Raw genomic sequence first — 26,932 nt, forward strand, 5'->3', positions numbered from 1 at the left:
TGGGTTCTGAGCCGAGGATGGCCTGAGTGTCATCTGCGTGGATATAAAATGTCATATTGAAGCTACGGATCAAATCTTCCAGTGGCTTCATAGAAAGATTGAACAGTAGTGGACCTAGGGTAGAACCTTGGGGTACTCTGCAGGTGATTAACTTCTGAATGGAATGGAAGGTGGAAGAGATACAACCTGTGTCTGATTGATCAGAAAAGCTGTAATCGATTCCCAGAACCTTCCACGCGGCCCCCTTTGGGAAAGAGACTCTATTGCTAGAGACCCTCTTGCTCAATGCACTCACACTGTATCCACCATCGCTAGAACCACTCTTGCTGAGCAACTACCGCAAGATCCACTCTCTGTGGAGTGTCACAGATGGCAGTGCAAACCCTCAGATTCTAAAGAAGGGTTCAATGGTCTTTAATTCACAAATAAAGAAATGGATCACTTTGACTCTGGTTAGGATGCAGGCGGGGTTCAATAATGCGCTTCCCACTTTCAACCCCCCATAATAGCCACCCTAACCCAGACGGGCCTATAACCCAGATTTCCAAACTAGTGATCAGTAACAACTACTAGCTATAGCTATAGCTAGCTATAGGCGAAGTCATGAAGGCCAGGGCCGTGTCTTCCTGGCTCGCTCCGGGGTTCTTCTTAGCCGTTCCAAACCTACCTCTCCCCATGTGCTCTCAACAACAATTGATGCTGTTTTTGATTTGTACCAACGTCAGACACTCTGATCATTTCTCCCTGTCATAATTGCTCCCTTTCCCTGAGCTCACTTCTCCTTCCATCTCAACCTCTACTCTACTCTCACTCGCTCCTCTACATTCTCCACCTTCTCTCACACACTCTGGTCTACTTTCTCTCCTCTCTCTCTCTCTCTCTCTCTCTCTCTCTCTCTCTCTCTCTTTCTCTCTCTCCCCCTCTCTCCCTTTCTCTCTCTCTCTATCCCCTTCTGTCCCTCCAATGTGCACACTCTCTCCTCACCTCCCTCCACATCCCTCTTCTCACTTCTCTCCTCGCCTCTCTATGCACCTTTCCTCACTTCTCCCTGCGCACCTCTTTTCACCTCCCTCCACATCCCTCTTCTCACTTTTCTCCTCGCCTCTCTATGCATCTTTCCTCACTTCTCCCCGCACCCCTCTTCTCACCTCCCTCCGCATCCCTCTTCTCACTACTCTCCTCACCTCTCTATGCACCTTTCCTCACTTCTTTCCCCGCGCCCCAATTCTCACCTCTCTCCACATCCCTCTTCTCACTTCTATCCTCGCCTCTCTATGCACCGTTCCTCACGTCTCCCCACATCCCTCTTCTCACCCCCCTCCACATCCCTCTTCTCACTTCTCTCTTCGCCTCTCTATAAACCTTTCCTCACTTCTCCCCGCGCCCCGCTTCTCACCTCCCTCCACATCCCTCTTCTCACTTCTCTCTTCGCCTCTCTATAAACCTTTCCTCACTTCTCCCCGCGCCCCGCTTCTCACCTCCCTCCACATCCCTCTTCTCACTTCTCTCCTCGTCTCTCTATGCACCTTTCCTCACTTCTCCCTGCGCCCCGCTTCTCACCTCCTTCCACATCCCTCTTCCCACTTCTCTCTTCGCCTCTCTATGCGCCTTTCCTCACTTCTCTCCGCGCGTACCTCTTCTCACCTCTACTCTACACACAATCCACTGTATTCAGATGTGTTCCGTAATCTTACTACACTCTCTCTGCCTATCTCTTCTAACACTCCCCACTCCTGCTTCACTCCACCCTCACCACTACTCCCACCTTCAACTTTCTCCTCACCCTTTTCATACACCGTTTGTCACTTTCACGCTCTCTGATCTCCTACCCTTTTCTCTCACTCTTCTCTTCCTCTCTATCTTTCTTTCTTTCTTTCTTTCTTTCTTTCTTTCTTTCTTTCTTTCTTTCTTTCTTTCTTTCTTTCTTTCTTTCTTTCTTTCTTTCTTTCTTTCTTTCTTTCTTTCTTTCTTCCTCACTCACCTTTTACACCGCATCATCACCCTTCACCACCCTACACCCAACGGGTACCACTCTCTCACAGCCATACCTCACCTACACTGCACAGCAATTCTGCTATCGACCTTCCAGCACTCTACTCCACCATCCGTCCTCTTGGGTCACCTCCACAACTCCTTACCTCACCCTACAGCCTACAGCCTGTCTCTCGCTTACACTCCTTTTATGCGATTCTCTCCTGGTTCTATCTCCCCTCACACCTCCATTGGTTCCAGTACTCACCTGACACTGCGGGCCAATGGGTGGCTATTATACATAGGCTCAACGCTTGAAACATCCCTCCTTTTCATCAAGCTCCTTTCAATCTCCATGTTCAGGGCAGCAGCCGTGTGCTCAGGCTGCTCGTGTTCCTCGTGGTTTTCTTCATGCACTGCTGAGGTTTGCTTACAATTCAGTGTGCAGAGGATGCCTGTGTCTCTCCTGCTCTGCTGTGCTGTCTTCTCGCTCTCACTTTGATTTCTGACCCACTATTCACCTGCGGTCCATCTGGGTTTGGTAGGTCTGGTGTTGGGGGACCCATCACTGCTTAGGAAGTAAAATCCCTTTCCATTCCATTCCTGTTTTCCATTCCATTTCTCTGATTCTGGTCGAGTTTTCTTAGTTGCACCCAGGTGCACTCTGGGAGTTGCTGTCCTGTAAAAGACAAAAGAGAAAGGCACTTGCAAGAGTTTCATGTATTGGGTCCCCATACCCACCTCCGCCTCTGGGGCTGCTCTGGTTCTGGTGTGTGTCCTGGTAGGCCCCCTGCCCCAGGTCTGGAGGGGTCCTTGCGCCTCTTGCCAGGAACCACTCTCAGCTGATCCCCTCTCACTGGATTCACTCTCTCTAGATTCATTCACAGGACATCCAATCTGTCTGTACCCATGTTCACTAGATCCACCCTTGATGATCAACTGTCAGTAGATCCACTCTTGATGGATTCATGCTTAGATAGAATCTTGCATGCTGTACTCTCGCTAGATTCACTCTCACCAAATCAATTCTCAGTGGATCCACTCTTGGCAGATGTACTCTCTCTGAATCCATGCTCATCAGATCGCCCCAGGCATGACCATTAGATCCACTCCTGCTAAGTGTGATATCAGTGGAGGCTTTCTTGGTAGATCCACTCCCCACTGGATCCATGCTCACTAGTCACACTATTGCTAGATCAGCTCTCAGGAGATCCACTTTTGGTGGAGCCCCTCCGACTGGTCTAAGCCTGCTAGATCCATAGTTACTAGATCAACTCCTGATCAAGCCACTCCCAAGGAGATCGAGTCCCTTATCCAGAGCAGCGGGCGCTCGCTTCCTTGCTCACTTAGATTTCCATTCTGACGGGTCTTGGATCAGGGATTCCGCCCATGGGAATAGCATTCAAGCCTAGACTTCCAGTGGGAGTGGGAGGTAAGGCAGTGCAGTCACACAGGAGGCCTCAGTGTGCCCAGAACTCTCCTCTGGGTGTGATGAAGAAGAACTTATGCGGCAGACATATCATCAAGCAGACACGCTGCTATTAGGAGCTGCTAATCCCCGCGCATGAAGGTCAAGTGTCTTCAGTGCCACTAGATGATGCTTCAGCCGCATGTCACTGCATGGACACTTGCCACCATTCAATTTCCTCTAATGTCGCCGCTTCTCTCCTGGCGCCCAGCGACGCTGCTCCGTGCTCGCGCTCCGCTTCTGGACCACCATCTCAGGAGCATTGACTGTAAGCCATACAAATTAAAGGGTGCCTTAAAGTGACACTGTGTCGGCCATAAGAATAAAGCTAAAGGGGCGCGTCACCCCAAAACACAAGTCAGTAAGCTTCTTATCCCCCTCCCCAGAAGAGGTCACTATTCAGCCTGCTCCCACCATCAGTACACAAGAGGAGCAGAGATTAGCTGTGAGAAATTGCAAAGGAGGGCTTGAAGCTTTATTTGCTCCATTTAAGATCAGGCAATGCCAAGCTCAGTGATCCAGACCGAGTCAAGTCAACTACTATCCTAGAAGCATTCTTTGGCTCACCCATGGTAGCACAGGCTGAGCTAAATAGCTGGCTTCCCCTACATAAGTGAAGGGGGCACCAAGCAAGAAGAAAAAGTGCAATGGGATCTGAGCTGACGCCAGTCAAAGAACTGTGGACTTCGCTGAGGGAAATGATCACCACAGCAAACACCTCCCACCACCAGAACAGCATAGCCAAAGCCCAGAGCAAAAGCACGACGCTCTTCAAGGCATGAAACAGAGCATAATCCCCCTCCCGGCCCAGTCCATCGGGAAATACAACGCCATCAACAACTTCTTAATTGGCAAGACAGCAATAGCCAGCGACACACTGGTGGTAACGGCAAACCAAGCAGCCCCCTGCCCATATCACCACGCTAGAAACAAACATGGACCTACCTTGAAACACTTTGACAAAGCCTCTACCGTCCCTCAAAGCTGAATCCAGCTGAAATGATATCCTACAAACCTACATCCTCTAGACACTCCCTGAAGAAGCTCCCCTGCCCAATCTATCCGCCACTCAGAGCCCCTTCCAAACTACCGCTGCATGAAGGACAAGTAAACAAGAGACATCAATCATATGAACCTCTCAGCAAAACGTCATCCCATTCAGCCGGAAGTGACGTAGAAACTGAAGTGTGGATTGTAAGGCAATGCCGAAGAGCCCCCAGTTGGAGGAACACGAGTATATTGCCCTCTACAAACCTGCCAGGGTCTAGAAATAGAGTCTAGGGGGTGCCCACACATCTCGATGGTTGTTGACCCATCAGGCATATATTACCCTAATTTATTTCAGTTTCCTGGCACCAGAAAAGGTCTTAAAACCATACAGCTTCAGAATTTGAGGCATTCAACAGGTGACTGGGGGTCGAATTTAGCTGCCGGACTTGGGCAATATAGCCCTGGTGCAGGATTTTGAATTAAATTTGTGGAATTAATGGAATTAATTTATGTTTGCCATTGATAGAGACTCTACATGTAAAGGCTCATATGGACTTTCACACACTGGGCCTCATTACGAGTTTGGTGGCATCTTGGCGGTAAATCCGCCAAGATACCACCAAATGGAATTACTGTTCCCACCACTTAGTGCAGCAGAATTACCTCCAGATTACAAATGGTGTTAGGCAGTGTTATTCCCCATTATTTGGAGTCCATAGGACTCCATGGGGATTTCAGCAGAATTACCACTGGTGGTAATTCTGCCAATTGTGCTGTTTTTTGGCAGAAGGTGGCAGATTGCCCTCCAGCTAAGATCCTCCCCCTCGCCACCAAACTCGTAGTGTGGCGATGTGTGAATGCAGCGGTAGCGTGGCAGTAATGGAATTGATCTATGGACGTCTCCAGCCCAAAAAAAAGTGAGACCGAAGTTATTTCACGTATCTGCATGCAATGCCTTTGAAAAAGTTAGGGCCATTAACACTGGGCATGCATGCATTAACTAATGTTATCCGCACCCCCTCGATTTTCCTTCTCGCTTCAACTATTTTCAGAAAAAACACATCATTTATACCGAAAATTCGTCATCACTGAGGTGTAATATCTCAAAACCTAGCATGCAACTTGATTGGTTCTAGGAAGGTAACTTTAATATAGGTACTATATCTGTATATGGTAATGAAGTGAGGCGATTGGATAAACAATGTCAGGAGTGGCATCTAAGCCCTTCCTTCAAAATGGCTACTGTAGACGTCAATAAAAGTACAACGTTCCATTGGTTCTACTAACCATAGGACCCTAGATTACAAGGTCCACTGTGATTGGGTGGGCATCAACCCCACCCATACTTTTCCAGTAGGTTAGCAGCGTGCAGAATAGCCAGCCAGGTGCAGGTAGTTTGTCTGCACCCCCAGCCTCCCTCCAATTATTGCAACAACCAATCATTACTTCAGTGGTCATGTGTCAATTATTTCTTTGTATTTTGCCCTCGAGTCTGCTTCTTGGTCTGTAAAAGTTAAGGCGTCTAGTCATGGCACAAGTCCAGGCATAGGTGTAAAGGCTCATATGGACTTTCACACACTGGGCCTCATTACGAGTTTGGTGGTATCTCAGCGGTAAATCCGCTGAGATACCACCAAATGGAATTACTGTTACCACCACTTAGTCCAGCAGATTTACCACTGGATTACAAGTGGTGTTAGGCAGTGTTAGTCCCCATTATTTGGAGTCCATAGGACTCTGTGGGGATTTCGGCAGAATTACCACTGGTGGTAATTCTGCCAATTGTGCTGTTTTTTGGCAGAAGGTGGCACATTGCCCTCCAGCTAAGATCCTCCCCCTCTCCACCAAACTTGTAGTATGGCAATGTGTGAATGCAGCGGTAGCGTGGCAGTAATGGAATTACCCCTGAATTTTCCTGCACTGCCATACTTGTGATGAGGCCAGCGTTCTCAATGGGGTGTCCGATATCATTCTCCGATCTATGTTTGGCGAGTGTGGACAGGGGGGGCGATAGATCCTGAATGAGTTTGTGGTGACAACCTTCCTACCGCCGACATTGGGAATGTGGATCTTCATTTGTGAAAAGCCCTGCACATGTGGAAGTATTGAAAAAGTAGGCGGATATCCCCTCCCACCTTATCAGCAAATTGTTTCCTAGAGATGAATTTTCCCTGAGGATACATTTCGCCCAGGTAATGAATACTCACATGTGCCCAGGTCTCGTTGATCCAGCCATCGCAGGTCAGCTTTATGTCTTTGATACCCCACCACCCCACCTCAGGAGGATAGCTCAAGGGCAACACACTTGCCTTGGAAGCAAGACAGGTTCGATCCCCGGGTCTGTGTTTCGAAACCTCTGGGTATTAAGTGCGTTATAAATAACCAGTTACAAAAGGGGAGGGCAAGACTCAGTCTTTTATAAATCCTACTCCAGGCATGAACTGTACATCGACACAACACATTCTGAAGGGGGTGCGGTCTCGCTGAGGTGAGTTCTATCCTGCCATGAGGGTGTGTTGGGATCCCGGCATCACATAAGTGGCAAAGTGAGTCTGGGCAGCAAGATAATATAATTCCATATCGGGGCCATGGGTCCACCCTGCTCAAAGGAGCGACTCATTTTCTCTCACCGTACGCTACTGTTACCGAGGCTCCAAGCTAATTGTATCAGAGTTGATCTCAGGCGCTTGAAGAAGGACTTTCCTGGGTAAACTGGAATGTTAATATTTAGGAAGCATTAACATTTTGTCCAAATGAAATTCTCATGTAGATGATGGGTGAGCACACCAGCTGGTTATTTTAATCATCAAGTAATTTAGAAGGGGGACCTGGTTTTTCAGGAACAGTGTTGAATGGTCTCTACGAATCAATAAGCCTAAGTACGACAGCTTTTATGGCTCCCATCTGTAGACACCGAGATCATCAGATTTCAAGGTGTCAAACGTTAGCGGGAAACGAATGGACTTGGGCCGATTAATGCATAGCCCAAAATAATGAGTTCCTTATTTCTTGAGTAAGGGAGAGCAGATTAATGTGAGGGTCTTTGACGTATATTACATCATCAACGTAGAGGGAGATCATTTTTCTCTGGCCTCCCAGCGCGAGGCCCCTATGAATATGGTGATGTCTAATCCTAATGGCCCGAGGTTCCATTGCAATAGCAAAAAAGAGGCGATAGAGGGCATCCTTGCTGGGTGCCCCTGCCTAGATGGGATGTCTCTGAACAACGACCCAGGGAACTAATTCTGCAGAGGGTGCGGGCAGAGCAGACCAATGCACTTTTGACGATAACCGTGGTGCCCAGTTTCTCAAGAGTAGCAAAAAGAAAATCCCAGGACAGGGAATCGAATGCATTCTCGGCATCTAGCAAGGCAGTCACCGCACTGGTTTTGGGATCGATCGGCGACAATACTTCAAAGAGCCTATGCAGGGTCAATGTGGTGGATCTCCGATTAAGCAGTGATGTCGGCCTGTATGAACTGCATAATTCTGGGTCTTGATTGGACTTTCGTGTCAGCGTAATGAGGGCTTCATTCATCGATACAGGTAGTTGACGAAATTCTAGTGTTTTCTCCCAGACCTTAGATAAGAAAGGAGCCACTGATATGGTAGGACCATGTTTGCTTAAGGTTGTTATGATGATTTTATGGTAGTTTCTATTACATAATATTTTAACAATGTATATTTTTATATTTTAATTCTTGAAGTTATATGATGTTATTGATATTCATATTTATTGGAAGCATGCGGTTTTTATAAATAAAAATGATTACAAAAATAAAATTAAAAAAGAAAGGAGACAAGTTAGGAGCATATTCTTTGTGCAATTCTGTGCTTAAGCCATCTACTCCAGGGGATTTTGAGGGAGTGAAGTGATGGGTTCCCGGATTTCCAAGATATTTACTGGGGTGTTTATTTCCACAATTTAACCTGGGCATAAGTGTCTCGTCCAAGTATTGATGAATGTCATGAGTGGATCTATATTTTGAAGCTCTGTTAAGCTTTTGTGAAATATTGAAGAAGTACTGCCATTATCCCATAACTACTTGTCTGTAAATTACCCAGCGAGTCCCTCAAGCCTGATACATCCATCTTGTCTCTCGCCACTTCAGATCAACCAGGCCAGCGCTCGGCCCGGCTGTATTTGCCGGCTTGTAGCATGTACCAACGAATTTGACCTCTCGGTCCGCAACCAATCTAAACCGGTCCAATTTGGACTTCAAGGGGAAAAGCAAAGTTTTGTCATTAGTGTTCACAGCACACTCCCCAAGAGCTTTAATTTCAAACTCAAGGGACGAAGTTTCCCCTCAGTTAGGCTCCAGGACACCACTTTCTAAGCCAATGGAGATTCCTCTAATGTACCCCTTAAGCGATTCCCAAATGTTGGCTTTATGTGCCAGAGCAGACATTGTACAGGTCTGTGCTGCAATGCAAAGAACCATTTCATTGGAGAGTGGCCCAAAAGCATTCTGGGTGGCATCTCACAACCTACAGTTTCACGAACCATCCCTGGTGAGGTAAGTAGCAAGTCTGTTCTTGAGTACATAACATAGGAATAGTTGGAGAATTTGGATACGGTGGGGTTCGGCTTAGGCCACAGGTCTACCAATAAAAACTGGTCCACACTGCGGTGGATCTCGCGTGCCGCAGTGGAAAGTGGTCTGGGGGCTGTGGTGGACCTTTCCTTGGATGTGTCTAAAATTGTGTTAAAGTCTCCAGTCCAAAAAAAAAGTGGGACACCAGTTATTTCACACATCTGCATGCAATGCCTTTGAAAAAGAGAGGTCCATCAATACTGGGCATGCATACATTAACTAATGTTATCCGCACCCCCGCCGTACTACCCAAAAGAATCACATAGCGACCATTTGGGTCTACCTCATTACCGTATATTTTCAATGGGAGTGATGTATGGATCCAAGTGACTGCCCTTCAAGGATTAGAGGAGTAAAATATGTACCAGATTAGAGGAGTAAAATATGTACCAGATTAGAGGAGTAAAATATGTACCAGATTGGAGAAGTAAGATCGCACTATGTCAGGTATCGAACTTGATGGGTTCCAGTAATTTGTCCTTTGTTAAAACTTTTGGGGCGGCCTACGCCACTCAGCTTTTCACAAAGGACAACTTACTGCAACCCATCATGTTTGATTCCTGACATAGTGTGATTTTAAGGCCCTGCCATTCCACGTAGGTTTGTATCTTGCAAGCCTTACTCACCTAATAATTTAGACCCCGGACATTCCAGGTCAGTAGGGTGCAAGTGAGGCAGCTGTGGCACGTGGCACGTGGCACGTGATTCAGTAGACGGATCAGTCATGGCGGTCACGGAAAGAGATTATGATGTGCCAAATACCAAGCAATGTAATGCCATGAGTTGTTTTACCTACATGAAAGCGATGAACAGAATTTCATTCCAACTCCTCACCGCCACCCTACCATATCCCTAACTTGTAGTGAAACAACCCCAAACTACAAATGTTCAAAACAGCTCTCCTGATGACACTACTTCCCACCGGGAGGCCGCCTACACCGGCAGCACCAGTCTTTGTAAAAATGTGGACTGCTCGGTAAGATAAAACATGGCTGCTTATTGCACTGTGCCCGACAGTTCTACCCATCAGTTCATGTCGTGTGTGATTCCCCAGGAGGCAGGCTCTCCCGCCCACTGCCACAAACAATGATCACTGGTGCAAATGGAAACGATTTAAAGCGGAATCCCACAAGGGTCGGGCGGGGGTGGGTTTGGAGGAGGGGCAGAAGTCCGAGGAGGCGGAGCTGGCAGTTGGACTCTGCTGAAAGGAAATGTTCCAAATAATAGTTTTTAAATGATCACTTCCCGTGGCAGTGGGGCACCCAAAGTACTGTTGGTGACACAGTGATTAATAGTGCATTAAGGGATCCATAGACAGGCTCCACAGTAGAATGCTACCTGGATAGCTCCGCAGGTTCAGAGACAGTTGCTGAGATAAACTGGTTGTTAATCGTATGACTTTTTGCAATCCCTTATTAATAAAGCAAGTGCTATAAAATGTGTTTGGCCAGGGGATGGGTTGGTCGCTTTCTTATATTATTGCTGTTGTGTTTCTGACCCTGTAGTTAAAATCAAAAGTTGGCACACACGAACCCACAGTTTAATTTCCTAAAAACTGCTGTCAGCACAACCGAAGCATGTATTTGTGATTAACCAGTTTCACACGCATATAACATCTTTATAAATATAACCTGTGATCAAACACAAAGGCAGGGGCACACAAATTTCAGAGTGCCAAAAAAACACAATTCTTAGAAAACTAGTGAACTAGTGAAAGCAAGCAGCATTTTTGAGTTTGGAATTCACTTTTTTTCTATGAAAGTGTAAAATGTATGCTTGGAAAACAATGATGTGCGCCCACTCCAGTTATATTCATGGCCCATTGATTCCCGTGGTGTCCCTTTCCTGTGGCATTTCATAAAAACCTAACGCCGGGAGGGATTGGATTCATGGAACGTGTCTACTTATAGACTTGTGATAGAATTGTGAATATTAGCCTGCGTCGCGTTCAGATGGGACTTTGAATGTTAGCATGTCCACACTTGGATAGAATTGTGACTATTAGCATGTCCACCCTCAGATAGAATTGTGACTATTAGCATGTCCACCCTCAGATAGAATTGTGAATATTAGCATGTCCACCCTCAGATAGAATTGTGAATATTAGCCTGCGTCGCGTCCAGATGGGACTTTGAATGGTAGCATGTCCACCCTCAGATAGAATTGTGAATATTAGCATGTCCACCCTCAGATAGAATTGTGACTATTAGCATGTCCACCCTCAGATAGAATTGTGAATATTAGCATGTCCACCCTCAGATAGAATTGTGAATATTAGCATGTCCACCCTCAGATAGAATTGTGACTATTAGCATGTCCACCCTCAGATAGAATTGTGAATATTAGCATGTCCACCCTCGGATAGAATTGTGACTATTAGCATGTCCACCCTCAGATAGAATTGTGACTATTAGCATGTCCACCCTCGGATAGAATTGTGACTATTAGCATGTCCACCCTCAGATAGAATTGTGACTATTAGCATGTCCACACTTGGATAGAATTGTGAATATTAGCATGTCCACCCTCAGATATAATTGTGAATATTAGCATGTCCACACTTGGATAGAATTGTGAATATTAGCATGTCCACCCTCAGATAGAATTGTGAATATTAGCATGTCCACACTTGGATAGAATTGTGACTATTAGCATGTCCACCCTCAGATAGAATTGTGACTATTAGCATGTCCACCCTCAGATAGAATTGTGAATATTAGCATGTCCACCCTCAGATAGAATTGTGAATATTAGCATGTCCACCCTCAGATATAATTGTGAATATTAGCATGTCCACACTTGGATAGAATTGTGAATATTAGCATGTCCACCCTCAGATAGAATTGTGAATATTAGCATGTCCACACTTGGATAGAATTGTGACTATTAGCATGTCCACCCTCAGATAGAATTGTGACTATTAGCATGTCCACCCTCAGATAGAATTGTGAACATTAGCATGTCCACACTTGGATAGAATTGTGACTATTAGCATGTCCACCCTCAGATAGAATTGTGAATATTAGCATGTCCACCCTCAGATAGAATTGTGACTATTAGCATGTCCACCCTCAGATAGAATTGTGACTATTAGCATGTCCACCCTCAGATAGAATTGTGACTATTAGCATGTCCACCCTCAGATAGAATTGTGACTATTAGCATGTCCACACTTGGATAGAATTGTGAATATTAGCATGTCCACCCTCAGATATAATTGTGAATATTAGCATGTCCACACTTGGATAGAATTGTGAATATTAGCATGTCCACCCTCAGATAGAATTGTGAATATTAGCATGTCCACACTTGGATAGAATTGTGAATATTAGCATGTCCACCCTCAGATAGAATTGTGAATATTAGCATGTCCACACTTGGATAGAATTGTGACTATTAGCATGTCCACCCTCAGATAGAATTGTGACTATTAGCATGTCCACCCTCAGATAGAATTGTGAACATTAGCATGTCCACACTTGGATAGAATTGTGACTATTAGCATGTCCACCCTCAGATAGAATTGTGAATATTAGCATGTCCACACTTGGATAGAATTGCGAATATTAGCATGTCCACCCTCAGATATAATTGTGAATATTAGCATGTCCACACTTGGATAGAATTGTGAATATTAGCATGTCCACCTTCAGATAGAATTGTGAATATTAGCATGTCCACACTTGGATAGAATTGTGACTATTAGCATGTCCACCCTCAGATAGAATTGTGACTATTAGCATGTCCACCCTCAGATAGAATTGTGAACATTAGCATGTCCACACTTGGATAGAATTGTGACTATTAGCATGTCCACCCTCAGATAGAATTGTGAACATTAGCATGTCTACCCTCAGATAGAATTGTGACCATTAGCAGGCGCAGCATCCAGACAGGATTTTGATTGAAGGATAGCATGCCCGAGCCTAGATGGAGCTTGAAAGTTAGCATGTGCCACACTTAGAACTGTGAACACTAGCCTGCGCCGCATCTAGATAAGATTGGGTATGTTAGCATGCGCCATACTTAGAACTGTGAACACTAGCCTGCGCCGCATCTAGATAAGATTGTGAATGTTAGCATGCCCACTCCCAGATAGAATTCTAAACATTAACCTGCACCACATCTAGATAGGATTGTGAAGGTCAACTAGTGCCCCACTTAGACAAAGCTGTGAATGTTATTTAACATGCTAAAGGTAACACACTAACCGATATAAGCTCAAACTCTGCATACTTATCTCACTCAAAAAACTCACACAACCATCTCTCGCACAACAAGCCGCACGCACTTCACAACACTGCAACAACACATATGCCGGAGGAACAGCACACGCGGACTGACACCGATCCAATACCCGCACCAAATCTCAGCACCCGGTGTACACCGAGTTGAAGCTGCCAACAGAACACCACTCCTCTCACTATCCTACTCCCTCTTCACCTTACTAACCCATCCCACCTTATCATTTACAAATCTGCCAGAGCGCCTGGGGACCAATTCCGTTGGTGACGAATACCTTTAACATTTAACATTTAACATTTAACATATGTGTTAATATCTCCTTGGCTGCCCCTTGTCTGTAGGACACACTTCGAACTACTTCTACACATGTCACTTACTGATTATAGCAGAAAAGATGGCAGCGGGTTATTAACTGCAACATTGTACACAAAAGTGCATGGCAGGCCCCTTTTGATTGGTTATTGGTTGGCAATCCTATACAACCTTGTACTTTCGGCTTGTTTTAGCAGCACATGAACAGAACGAAACATAGGTGTTCCAGCTGCATCAACCTGTTCTCTGTTTTTCTAATTAGTCCATCATATGTCATCAACCTGATGCTTATCCAAGGTCTATCATTTGTAGTTGACCTCGTATTCTGCTCACTGTTCTGGGACATATGAGGGAGTGTGATCATACCACTATCTTAACTCAAAGCTCTAATGAATAGCCCTTGTTTGGAGTTCTTCATCACGTGTTAGGAGACGACAATGTTTTCCTTTTCAGCCTCTCAATTACTGCCATTTGATTTTATTGAACAGGGAGACAATAGCCCCTCTGGCCTTTAGAGACTTGCTCATTCCACCTTACACAGACTTTTGTTTTCGTGGTTGTCCAATACTTGGCATCAGCAAATGTCCTTACTGTCTTAATCTTAGCAGATATATGTCTTGCGCACATGGTCTGTTCTTTTGACGCCCCTTGTGCCTTGCACCCATCTCTTGAAATAGCTTCCTTGACTTCAGGCCAATGGACACCCTTACTCTGCACGTGAAAAAAGCTTCTTCATTAATTCTTCAATTTACAATCCCAGGCTCGCAATTTGAGGTAGGTGGGTCGCTTCTTTAATACAGGCCGTTTCAGCGTATTTACAGTTATCGGTCGACAAGTTACTTCATCTTCTTACTCTCATGATAACTTCACCTTTCGGTACATGTTTCTCTTAGTGCTTCTGTTACATCTTCAGTCTAGAGTGCTTTCATATCGTTTCAGCATAGGCTTATATATCTTCTTTATGACATCATATTGCTGTCAACAGACTATTGTTCAGAGTTCGTCCATCATTCCCATAACCGCTTCCTGGCACTTTGGCAATTGACATCCTTCTTGGTAACTTCTTTCCATTGCCTCAACGTGAGGGTGTCTTCTGAATAGCTGTCTGAGTGCATATCATCTTTCGTACAATCGACGCAGTATCGGCATGTCACATAAACTTGTGCATGAATTCTTAATTGTAGCTCTTCGTCTGCAACGTCAATAGTAGAGTGGTGAAGGGGCGGGGACTACAGAAGAGGCATCAACCTGCTCCTGTACAGTAAATTGTCGGCGAGAGACAAGAGCCATGTGGACCCCACACAGTAACAGAATAGGCATGCTTTAAAATTGCTCACAAAAACTCTGGCAGAGCGCTGAACCAGAAAGGACTCTATCCAACCCGCAGCGCAACTTGAACAGTTTGCAGTCTCAACAAACCTACTGACTAGCAAGGTATGATCAAGTAGACGAAGGCTGCTGACAGGTCACGTAACATTAAGAGGGCAGTATGACCATGCTCAACAATTCCCGAGATTTTAGCCTTGAGATCGAGAAAAGCTGTCTCTGTGCCATGCTTGGCCCGAAAACCTGAAGGACGACCAACCAATAAAGTCCTTGAACTGGAGATAGGCAACCCTGTCCAGAACCTTGAATAAGAATCGAGCATTTGTTATTGGACGATAATTGTATCCCTTCTGACAAGCCCTGCGTTCCACCCTCACACACCATATAATCCATGTTACAGGTTTACCACCAACTGTTAATGCTAACGATTCCCATGCTACCCTAAATGGTATGGCAGTAATAAATGCTATGTTGTATGGACTGTTCACCTCTGTGACCATTTAACGTATACCTGTAACCCCTACTGCTGTACAGTGCTCTGATGCTGCAGGAAGCTAAGCTCCACTTCAATAAATAGCCAAAATAAAATAAAAATCCGGGTTCAAGCAGGAGAACTTATGTAAATATCCCAAAGGAACACATTACCTATGTTATGTAAAAGGCAAGACAAAGTCCCAAAAATATTTCTGTTAGTTGCCTTTTACAAAGTCAGTGAGAACTTTCAGCATGAAGTAACGGTACGACGTCCTTTAATCACGGGATGTTTTTTGTGTGGGTTTTTTAGCGCTAATTTTTTAATGAAAAAAACCTGCATTTTTTAGGGGGTTTAGACAAATATATATATATATATATATATATATATATATATATATATATGGTGTGGGTGTTTGTGAATACATAAACTATTCAATGTAATGGGGGGCTTAGGGAGGAAACCACTCCAAAAATAATAAAAAAAAAAATAGTATGGGTATTTTCGTTAAAAAAATCACGGTAAAAAACCCAGCGAAAAAACCTCCCGCGATGAAATGACATGTAACCGAAGAAACAGGGCTCGTTTCACAAACATTTACCCCAGAGAAAATACAGGGATGTCCAGAGCATCCCATATTTGCTTCTGCTTCCTCATATGGCAATCACCCTCACGTCGGTGTGCGGTCATGGCCGGTAACAGCCCGCCAGCCTTCAGTGAGGGCTGTAGGCCATTCCTGGCTATGTCTGGCCCCAACTTGTGGGTGATGGGCCGTCACACCCCGGGGTTTATCAGGGATGCGAATGGTGTAATTTATTTTCCCCGCCATATCGGCTCCGTGCGTATTGCGAGAGCCCGTTCTCCCCCCACAAAAATAGATCGCTACTGCCATAGGAAACAGGACATAGCCCCTTTTCCATCCATGTCTATGGTGGCAGCCGTGGCCAGGAGTTGCATCGGGACCAGAGCACAAAGTTCCGGACCAGTAGGTAAGTGGGGAGGGAGGCGATGGGAAAGGGTTACGTTTGTTTGTGGGGTGGGGGAGGGTGGGGACATGGGGAGGCCACAGGGAAAGGCTCCCTATTGTTTCCCCACAGTCAAGATGGCACCACCCGCAGAAGGGCTTTGGGTGGCTGTAAACAGCAAGCGGAACACAGTGAGTCCGGGCCCACTGTTCCATCCACCTGATAGGCTGAGCACCCTTCCCGGGTGCGAATACCTGATTCACAAAGTGCAAAATAAGAGCAGATCCTTATATGCACGAGGAACTCGGAGATGCCCCTGAGCAGTTCTTTCTGAACCACATGTCCGCGTGGGCACCGCAGGTGTGATGCCGGCAGCCCCAGATTCGCTGCTGTTTTAGGCTTTGTGATTCAGGTATATAGTAGCAACAGCACATCTGATGTGCTCTCTGCATCGCCCCGTTTGCTCCAGTGCAGCTCTTTGTGACTTGGATTGAGAGTCTCTAAAATGCCCCTTTTGCATCGACACAAGCCTGGCTCACATGGCAAGCAGGGCGATTCTGGGTGTTAATCACAAAGAAACCCCACTTTTGAGGAAGGGGCGGTGTTCTTGTCGAGACAAACTGACAGGCCCAAATGGAAACCATAGTCTTCTCTTTGGCGTGGTGGGCCAAGTGCAAGGTTTACCAGGGATACGCTTTGGGGTCACCAGGGGTCGCAACTGCATCCAATGAGGTCTGTCTCCCTTGCTACCCCTGTGGTCTCATTTAAACCTTTAACTAAAAAAATATGTTCTTGTTGTTCTTTTGTTGTTGAAGCTCCTGTGCTGTGGCCAGTGCCATGTGGCTCTTTGTTTCTGGAGTGGCTGGCTTTCTTGTTCAGGCCTCTTCAAAAAAACAGGGGGGTCCACAGGGGTAAAACTGAGCAGTGACCCTAAATAAGAATGAATAGGAATAACAGCTCATGTGTCTTTCTGGAATTCTATGCCATAATTGCTAGACTCATTAAAGGTTTATTTCAGGCGCACTCCAGGGGGTGAGTCACTGATTTTATTTATTTAATGTGATATAGTTTTACAAACAAAACCTTTACACACAAATCCATAAAACAAAACATACAATTAATTATTCCTTAAAAATCATATTCGTCTTAAATCATCTTAAAACATAATCATCCAGATAAGCTGATAATATAAATGTGCACATTTCTTATTCCATGTAAATCGTTCACCCCTTCAAAGATTAAACCGATAAATGAATATCCACCATACATAAAGAGAGAAGGGTACATGTGCTGTCCATACACAAAGCTCTGATTAGAAAGGGAAAGATACTCAACTTTTAGAATGGGGAGGATAAAGTCGTTTGTGTCAGAGACACCCATTCATGGACACTGTGGGACTAATAGATTACTATCACTCAAACTTTTGCTAGCCATACTCCACACTCTATACAATTCCAGAGGAAGACTTGCATCCAGGGTATTAATACACATATACCAAAACTCATCTTCCTTAATGTAGTCCAAATTATGGACGTATTTGCCATAATGCTTAATGTATATTTGGCCCATCATTGGGCTCAGCCGGAGAATATGTCTGGCAGTTTCAGGTGTTGTCCTGTTATTACAAATCCTGCAGGTCCGATCAGTTTTAGGTATTGCTCGTTCAGGACCAATCACTGCTAGCACTGGGAGATGGTTAATGCGTAACAGTAGTAGGAAGCGTCTAAGGCCATCTGACGGGCATACATTTAAGTACCCTTGGGGTTGCTTATTTGTGTAAAGTAAGTATGAAATAAATCCATAGCTACTCAAGCCCGCCAGGTGTTCATAGTTGTTATGCCAGTCCCATAACTTCACGCGCTCCCCCTTCTGAAATTTCAGAAGATCAAAATCTTTAATCCACTTGGGCGTCCATCCTATTGTCTTGAATAATGCAGTCATTTCAACAGCAAACTTAGCCTGTGTGTGCCCTCCAATATCCTCTCTCATGGATGCCAACAACAAATTAGTAGGGTTGGTATGTATTTTGAAATAAAGTTCTGCCTTCTTCTTCAGCACCATAGATTTCAACGAGAACAGGCCAAGCTCCAGTCTAAGGATTCCCATCGGTATCCCTTGCGGCAGTCCCAAGAGCTTCCGCCAGAACTTGCCCTCTATTATCTGGAGCCAATCATTATTGGTACTGACCAGAGCCTCTAATCCATAAATTACCATGGGCACCAAGCATTGAATGTATAACTGGCGCGCCGCCCAAATAGAGAAGCCGCTCTGATTTCGAGAAAATTGACAAATCATGGCGGTTAATTGGGCCGCTTTTATTTTACGGTTTTGGCAGCAAGTATCAGAATTTCTTGTTGAGTCAAATTCTACCCCCAGATATCTATATGTATGGGTGTATTGTATTTTGTGGCGCCCAACATTCATACTGGGCGGTTGGTGTTCCCATACGCATATAGAATTACTTCAGTTTTATCGTGATTTATTAGTAAATCATTTAATTCCGCGTATTCCCATAACCGCTCAGCTGATCGTAATAATCGACTGAATGTATGGTCGAAAAATAACCAGATCATCCGCGTACGCCATAACCAAGCAATGCTGTGTGCCCAATTTAGGAGGACAGTTATGAGTAGCTCGAATACATTCTGGGATGTCTGATACAAACAAGTTGTACAATGTTGGAGCAGTCACACATCCCTGCTTTACCCCCCTTTGTTGTTTTATGGGCCTAGTGATTGATCCTCCCCCGTCCAGTCTGAGCTGCACTGTGGTATTACAATGTAGAAGCTGTAGGTAGTGGAGCAACCCCTCAGGACACGCCATTCCCCTCAGCTTCAACCACAGTTTCTCTCTATTGAATACGTCGAAAGCCGCCTTGAAGTCAATGTATAATACGTACAAGGGAGGATTATTTGTTTGAAGTGCTTTATCTCTCAAGCTATTCATAACAAGTAAATTGTGAGTGGTTGAATATCCAGTTCTGAATCCACTCTGAAAGCGGTCCAACACCCCTTGCCCTCTGCCCAAGTTTGTAGTTTCTGCAGTAACAAGGAAGCGAACATTTTACCGGAACAGTCTAGCATAGACAGTAGTCTATAATTTCCCGGATCCGATCTATTCCCCTTTTTAAATACAGGCACTAATATTGCAGTCTGCCAGGACTCAGGGATTCTCCCTTCTTTGAGGACCTTTTCAATCAGAATTTTCAGTAAGTTCGCCCAGAAAGTAGGATTATTTTTCATGACAGAATTCGAAAGAGCATTAGGTCCCGGTGCACGAGAGGCTTTAAGTTTGCGGATTTTATCTGAGAGTTCTTCCAGACTTACTGAGAACGGGGGAGGGCGGACCTGTTTGACTATAGTTGTCACTATGTCCGTCTTCACCACTGATTTAGTCTGTTCTTAAACACCTCAAATTCACAAAGCAGACAAAAACGTCCCTAAAGCATTTAGAGTAGAATGGACATCCTTGTCAAACTATGTATGTTGCTTTTCTCAAGTTGCAATTTTAGCATTTTTTTTCCTGCCGCTGTCTCTGTTTCAATCATCAAAAGACATTCCATCTCAGTGTCCTTGGTCACTTGACAAAATCCTTGTGCTTAAAAGCTTGTGTACAGTGTAGAAATGTTTCACCATAGCACATCAAGTGGCCCTTGATTTTATTGTGCTACAATGAATGCTTTGTTGTAATGTGTCTACCTTTCCTATCTCCATGGCATGCTGTTCAGGATGTTTGTTTGCATGTAGGAGTTAACGAGTGCCCAGAGTACGAGATGCCGTGTGAGTGCACTGCTTTCCCTGCACTACTATAAATTCTTTAATACACAGTTATGAACCCTCCCAATGTTATGTATTTTGCCAACCTCAAGCCTGAAAAGTAGATCCACGCGGGGTTAACATGTGGACAACTTTGCACCAGACCTGCAGATGAACTGACCTGCTGTTAAATCTCAGTTACCAGTTTAATGGCATCCACTAGAGTGTAATTTGCTTTCACACTTTGAGAACATCCAGACATGAAATTGCTCATTTTACTATTGCTGCTAAGATAGTTCAGTGGGTTGAATGCTTGCTTCTGCAATGTGTATGTGATCAGGTTGCAGCTTTGAATCCCGGCAACGGCAATTCAGCCTATCACCCTTCTGAAGTTGATATATGAGTACCAACACAGGTTGGATAATATTGTATGTATATTTGTTCTATATAAACTAAAGCGCTTAAGCATAAGTGCTAAATAATAACACATCATTGTCATTTGGCCTTGGACGTCTGCTTGCTTACAGTAATTTGGTAATATGGGCCTATACGCCCTGATATTAACAATGCATATGGTGATCCATTCTTGTATGTAATGTATATCACATTAGACTGATATCATAAGCATATATTTCTAGGTGGGCTTAGTAAGTGAACTGGAAGGCCCTTTAAGACGATGTAGCGCTATCTGGGATGGATGGGGATGTAGATCGTACTCATACATCAATAAGAAGCTGGCAAAACTTTAAGCTGTTTTATTAACAAGTATCTAAAACAGGGAGTACAATGAACATCAATGGACATTCGCTCGAGTCTCTCAACGATTCACATGAAAAAATACACTTTATAGCAAGAACTTGTCATCACTGACGTCATACTACATGACAAAATAAGCAAAACTACGGGGGTTTGTGATATGCTTAAAGGGAACATCTAAGTATACTTTCTATGGAGTATGCGATTGTGATTGGATCTCTTAGGTCAGATGGACAGCTATGCCCACCCCTAGTGCAAGTCATCTTCCGTGTCATAAAAATACACAACGTTTAATTGGCTTTCAAACTATGGGGCTCTTTGCTATGTGGCCCTCTATAATTGGTTGGCATGCGTGTACCCTTCTGAAATATTCCACTCGCTAGCATCACGCAAGCTGGTTCCCCAGGTGCTGGAGGGATGGACTTGACCATACCTCCCCACCCAATTAGCCCAACATCTCTCATCACTCCTACTATCTGCCATTCAATTAGTCATTTGAACCCGGACGTACAAAGGATCACTATGCCTGAGAGGAAAAGGGGGTGTGAACATGGCCTTATCTTCTGGTCTCGGCGTAGCTTGCCCAAAGTCTACTTTCCAAAAAGTCAAAAAAGCCCTGCCCATGCTACCAGGTGGGAAATACTTCCTCTCACGATGCACGAGAACCAACCACCCCCAAGCTGCTTCCCACTGAGGCGGTCTCTTTTCAGCTGTTAAGGGGGGCTTCTATGGTGATCATCCCCTTGCACATGTAAAAGGTTGAAGTCTCTTGTGCATGCCCACAGCCCCTTCAGTACTGCTCCAGGCACTGGCTCTGAGCCTTCTAGAATCTTCTCACTGTCACTGAATCAACATTCAGCTGACGTCCCAGGCACCCGCTGGCACCCACTGGCACTTACAGCCTCATGACAAGATGCTTGGCAGCACCTTCCCTGCAAGACAGCCAGGTCCCTGGCCATTTTCTATCCTATTGTTTCCGGGGTAAGTGAGAGTTGGCTCCTCTACACTGGTGTCAAGTAAAGAGACAGTCCTCTCTGAGTCAGTGACTCCCAGAGAGAGCTCCCCAGCACGGAAGCTTATAGTCCTCTGATACTAACACTCTGGGTAGGGACCATAACCATTCTTAGCCCTTCCCTAGCGAATGTCCCCACCCAGCTGTTCATCCCAGTCCCTCTTTTGAGGCTACAGTATTCATCACCCCCATAACTCAACAGCACGGGGCTCTTTGATGGCTCAAAGGACCCCCTCATCCCTCCAGTGTTTGTCTCTCTTCCCTACCTCCAGCCCCGTCTCACAGGGTGGTGGGCCGCCCCTACCTCTGGCCTTGCGCAGCCCTTTCAAGGAACAAGAAGGAGGCTGTCAAAGCCTGGCCACGGTTCCTAAAGTGCTTCCATCCGCCTCACAAGCAACTGGAGGGATGTCTTTTAGGCCTGGTCCATCCAGCCACTCCTCCCCCAACAAAGAAGCCAATTCATCTCTTCACAATATGTAAGAGTCTACTTTTGGGAAGTATCAGGTAGCGGGTAAGATAGCTCAGCGGGTTGCGTGCTCGCTGCTGCGATCTGAGTGTGATCTGCAGCTCACAGGTTCTAATCCCCGCAAGACCACCTCAGCCTTGCATCCTTCCGAGGTCGATAAATGAGTACCAATTTCGGTTGGGTGATATTGTATGTAAATATGAGTTCTGTAAAGTGCTTTGGATTAAGGCGCCATATAAAGAACACATCATTGTCAGTCCATGGTAATTTACTCAACCTACAGTTTTAGAGTCAAATTAAATTTAAGACGATTTCAAATCTGTTTGCAAATCCATCCCCTAACCCTTCCGAGAAGGAAGTATGGTTCGTTATCCTCCAGTTCATTCACGTGTGTATCCAGGGGCCCGTGACCCCCAAAGGTGACCTCGAGGATGTGCCACGCAACCCCCACAGTGCTCTCCAGATATGCTGAGGGCTTTCGCAATAGCCGGTTCCTCACGAGGTGTGATGTGGTTCACAAACCATGGGTTTCTTTTCCTGGACAAATCAGGTTTATCGTAGGCCCAGTCACATACATGCAGATAATCACGTGTTAATTATACAGCACTTTCCCCAAAGTGATTTACAGCGAACATATTACATACAATATCAAAAATTGGCACACATTTTTAGACTTTTGAAGGATGAAAGACTGAGTCGGCCTTGCCGGGATTCGAACCTGCGACCTCAAAATTGCACATAGATCACATCAACAGCCTCTCAACCCTCTGAGCTAAGTTACTGGATCCAATGTAAAGGGCTCAGCAAAGTAAGCACTACTCACACAGGCATTGCCTTAAGTGGGATGAGAAATCGAGGGGGCGGGGCTCTAAAACTTCACAGCATTTGGATTGGGGGCGTGGCCTAAATAGTGCTGGGTGGGGTCTCGCAAATACCCTTGATTGAAAATTAAATCCCCAAAATACATGTTACAAGATGGCCTCTTATGTATATCAATGTACAACTTTTACAATCTGATCCAAGCAAAGCATACTATTTGCTTAGCTGCCTAAACACACATTTTATTGATATTTGTCAACGGCTCGACAACTAACGTGCACGCATTGCCCACCACTCAGCCCCACAACAGCCAGCCAAAAAAAAACTGCTATCTTTTCTTTTTTTGTGTTGGCGATTCAAACTCAAGCCCTGCGGGAAACAAGCCAGTGTTACATTGCACTGTGCTATTTGGTAAGTGCTGGCATGGTTTTGTTTCATTGAATAGACAGCTTGCCACATAAAGCCCCATTACGGGCTTTATGTGGCAAGCAGTCAATAGAACAAAACAAAAGAAATCCAGCACCTACGAATGGCACAGCACGGTGCTATTTGGTAGGTGCGGGATTGATTTTGTTTTCTTCAATGAACTGCTTGCCACCTAAAGCCCGTTAAGGGCTTTCAAACAGTCTATAGAATGAAACAAAAGAAATCCAGCACCTACGAATGGCACTTCACTGTGCTGTTCTGTAGGCGCTGGGTTGGTTTTATTTCTTCAATACACTGCTTGCCACATTAAGCCTATAACGGGCTTTCAAGAAGTCTATTGAATGAAGCAACCAAAGTCCAGCATTTACCAAATAGTACAGTGGTTGAGATGCTTGCTTCTCACAGGCAGGGTTGGGTGTCAATCCCGGTGGTGGCACGGAAAATTAAAGTTGCCATTGGGTTGGTGGAAGTGGAGGAGGTCCTGGATCAACAGAGGTTGTGGTAGACTGCCGGGGATGTGCCCCAGATAGCCCCAGCCCACTTAAAGCCCTGCCCACAGGCCTCACATCATGACTTGAGAGCACACTCAGCAGACGTCAGCGATGTCTGGAAGTGTGGTCTTCCACTCTGCAGACTCTCACACAGAGGCGGATCTAACGGTAATCAGCCAGACAAATGGCGAGCGGGCCCCTGTGCTAGGGCCCGCCCCTTCCACACAGCACAGGGCCCTTTCTGCTGTGGAGGTACTGCTTTGTGGTGGCGAGTTCTCTGCTCACTTGCCATCGCCTTCTGGCTCATTGTGGATCTTAACACTGTTTGTCAGCCCTGAGGGAACATAGCAGGCTTTTATGTGACAGCTTTCACACCATAAACAAAGCCAAACAAGGTTGGTGCAAAATGAAGATGGGTTTGGTCACTGAAAAAAAACAACGCAGTTCTAGTGGCGTGTTTTGCAAGTTAGTTGTCTCAGGGTTAGGGCCTTGTTATACATGTCAGTATCTCCTTCAAAATACATGCTGCAATGCTAAGGTTTTTAAATATTACGACAATCCACATCAGCACGTTGTTCTGTGTTGTTTTTTTGTTGGTTTTACTTTTCCTTTATTTAGGAAGTTTACGGAGCACAGCCCTACCTTAGAAGGTGCCATATGGCCTGATTTACAAAAGCACTTTCAATGGAAAAATCCCATTGGAAATGTTTTGTAAATCGGGCACATAGGGGTGTGGTATGGTTGGGGAGTGTCACAGCATTCTATCATCTTTCAGGAAATAAATCTAATTTATGAAGTAATAGATACAGCATCTGGTCCTGCAGCCATCACAAGCAGCTCATCACACTGTTGTCACAAACATCAATTATCTTCCTGTTTATTTTTTAACACAGTCCACATTGATCTGTTTTGCATCTAAAGTACACACAGATACAAAATATTGTAAAGGGCTCTGTAATGAAGATTACCCCTGCTAACTGCGCAGGGAGTATTCATTCTATTAAAGCCTAGGAGGCGAGCATTATGCTTCAACTTCATTTATTTACTACTCTTCAACAGTCCAACAAACTTATATAAAACTTGCAAAGTGTTCAACAGAACTCTTTCCTTTCAAAAACTACAAAATCCATGAGTCTCTGTAGTCCATGCCCTCTCAGCCAGTCACAACCCACTTCCTGTGCTTGGACTCCTCCTCTGCTTTTACTTGCTCTGAAAAGTTCACAACTTCCATAACTGATCCTCGCTAACGATGCAAAGTCTTTCTTGAACTTGGAAGCCGAACTGCCGGTGAACCTCCGGCCTCCTGAAGTGCTCTGTTACTGCTCTGTCTTCAGTTATTCTTCTGATCTTCCCCTATGAGACAGTACAATAGGAGATTTTAGGGTGGTGTCTATGTAGTGTACTTGCTAACATAATACAATGCAATTATAGACAGTACAATACCCGGGTGGGAATTTAATGCTCGCCTCCTAGTCTTTAATAGAATTAATACTCCCTGCGCAGCTAGCAGGGATAATCTTCATTCTATGACAAGACTGGAGGTGAGCATTATGCTTGTTCAAAGCTTCCCCAACACCATTCCTGCAACACTCTCTGCTGGTTTAAAATAGAATTCTTTAAACGTACGATCACTCGACCAGTCTGCTGCTAGCATGATTTCACTTAATGATACTCCTGCTGTCACGGCTCTCGAGGCCATTGCTCCTCTCATTGAATGAGCCCCATACATGCTCACATTCACACCTGCTGCTTGCATAATCTCCTTGACCCATGTCACGATGGTCGCCGTAGCAACTGCGTGAAAAGGCTTCCTAAGCGCTATTAGTAGCTGTATGGTGCCTACCGCCCTATTCTCCGCCGTCCTATTCTCGTACTCCTTAAAGCATCGTGCAACGCACCATTTCGTATTACTCAGGAAATAGGGATAATGGACCGTAGTAGTCCCTGTCTTGGTCCTCCTGACTATCGAGAATGTCACTCCTTCCGGTCCAAAGGACCGTCTGTTAATCTCCAGAGCTCTCACATCCGATACTCATTTGCAGGATATCAGACATGGTAGCATAGCTAGTTTACCTGATAGCTGCTTGAGGGAGAGGTACTTATCCTTTGGCCAATCTGATAGGAAGCGTAATACTTCTGACAAGTCCCACGTTGTACTATACCTGGGCTCTGGTGGCACTCTGAATCTCGCACCTCTGACGAGGCTCTCTACTGCAGGGTGTTCTCCTGCTGGGGCTCTTTCTATTGGCATATGACCTGCTGAGATTGCCGATCTGTACACACCTATCGTACGGAAAGCTCTCCCGTTCTGCAACAAGTTTGCTAAAAAATTCAGTATCTCCACTACAGATGCTGAAACGGGATGAACATTTCGGTTCTTACACCAGCTTGTCCATTTTGCCCAAGCTGCGTCATAGCTGCTCCTTGTGGATGGAGCCGAGGATTCAGCGATAAGCTCTGCAGCCTGCGCCAAAATTCCTGGCAGTGTCCAGCGTTTCCTGATATCCTGCACGCGGCTAGCGGGAGTGTCCCTCTCACTCTCAGAGGATGATATGACCCAGCTGGGTCTGTGAGCAGTCGCTCTCCTTCGGGAAGCACTCTGGGTATGTCCGTCACTAGCTCCATTAGCGTTGGAAACCACACCTGTGATCTCCACAAAGGCACTACTAACACCAGCTCCGCTTTCTCCCTCCGACATTTCGCTAGAACTCTGCTCAACATCACGAAAGGAGGAAAACCGTAATGAGGGCCTCCTGTCTACTCCTGCAGGAAGGCATTGGTTCCTTGTGCTCCCGGATCTAGTCTCCAGCTGAAGTAAAGGCTTGTCTGACCATTGAGCCGGGAGGCGAAGAGGTCCATGCGT

Source organism: Ambystoma mexicanum, chromosome 2p, assembly GCF_040938575.1.
Source record: "Ambystoma mexicanum isolate Mex_15411 chromosome 2p, UKY_AmexF1_1, whole genome shotgun sequence".
Lineage (NCBI taxonomy): Eukaryota > Metazoa > Chordata > Amphibia > Caudata > Ambystomatidae > Ambystoma > Ambystoma mexicanum.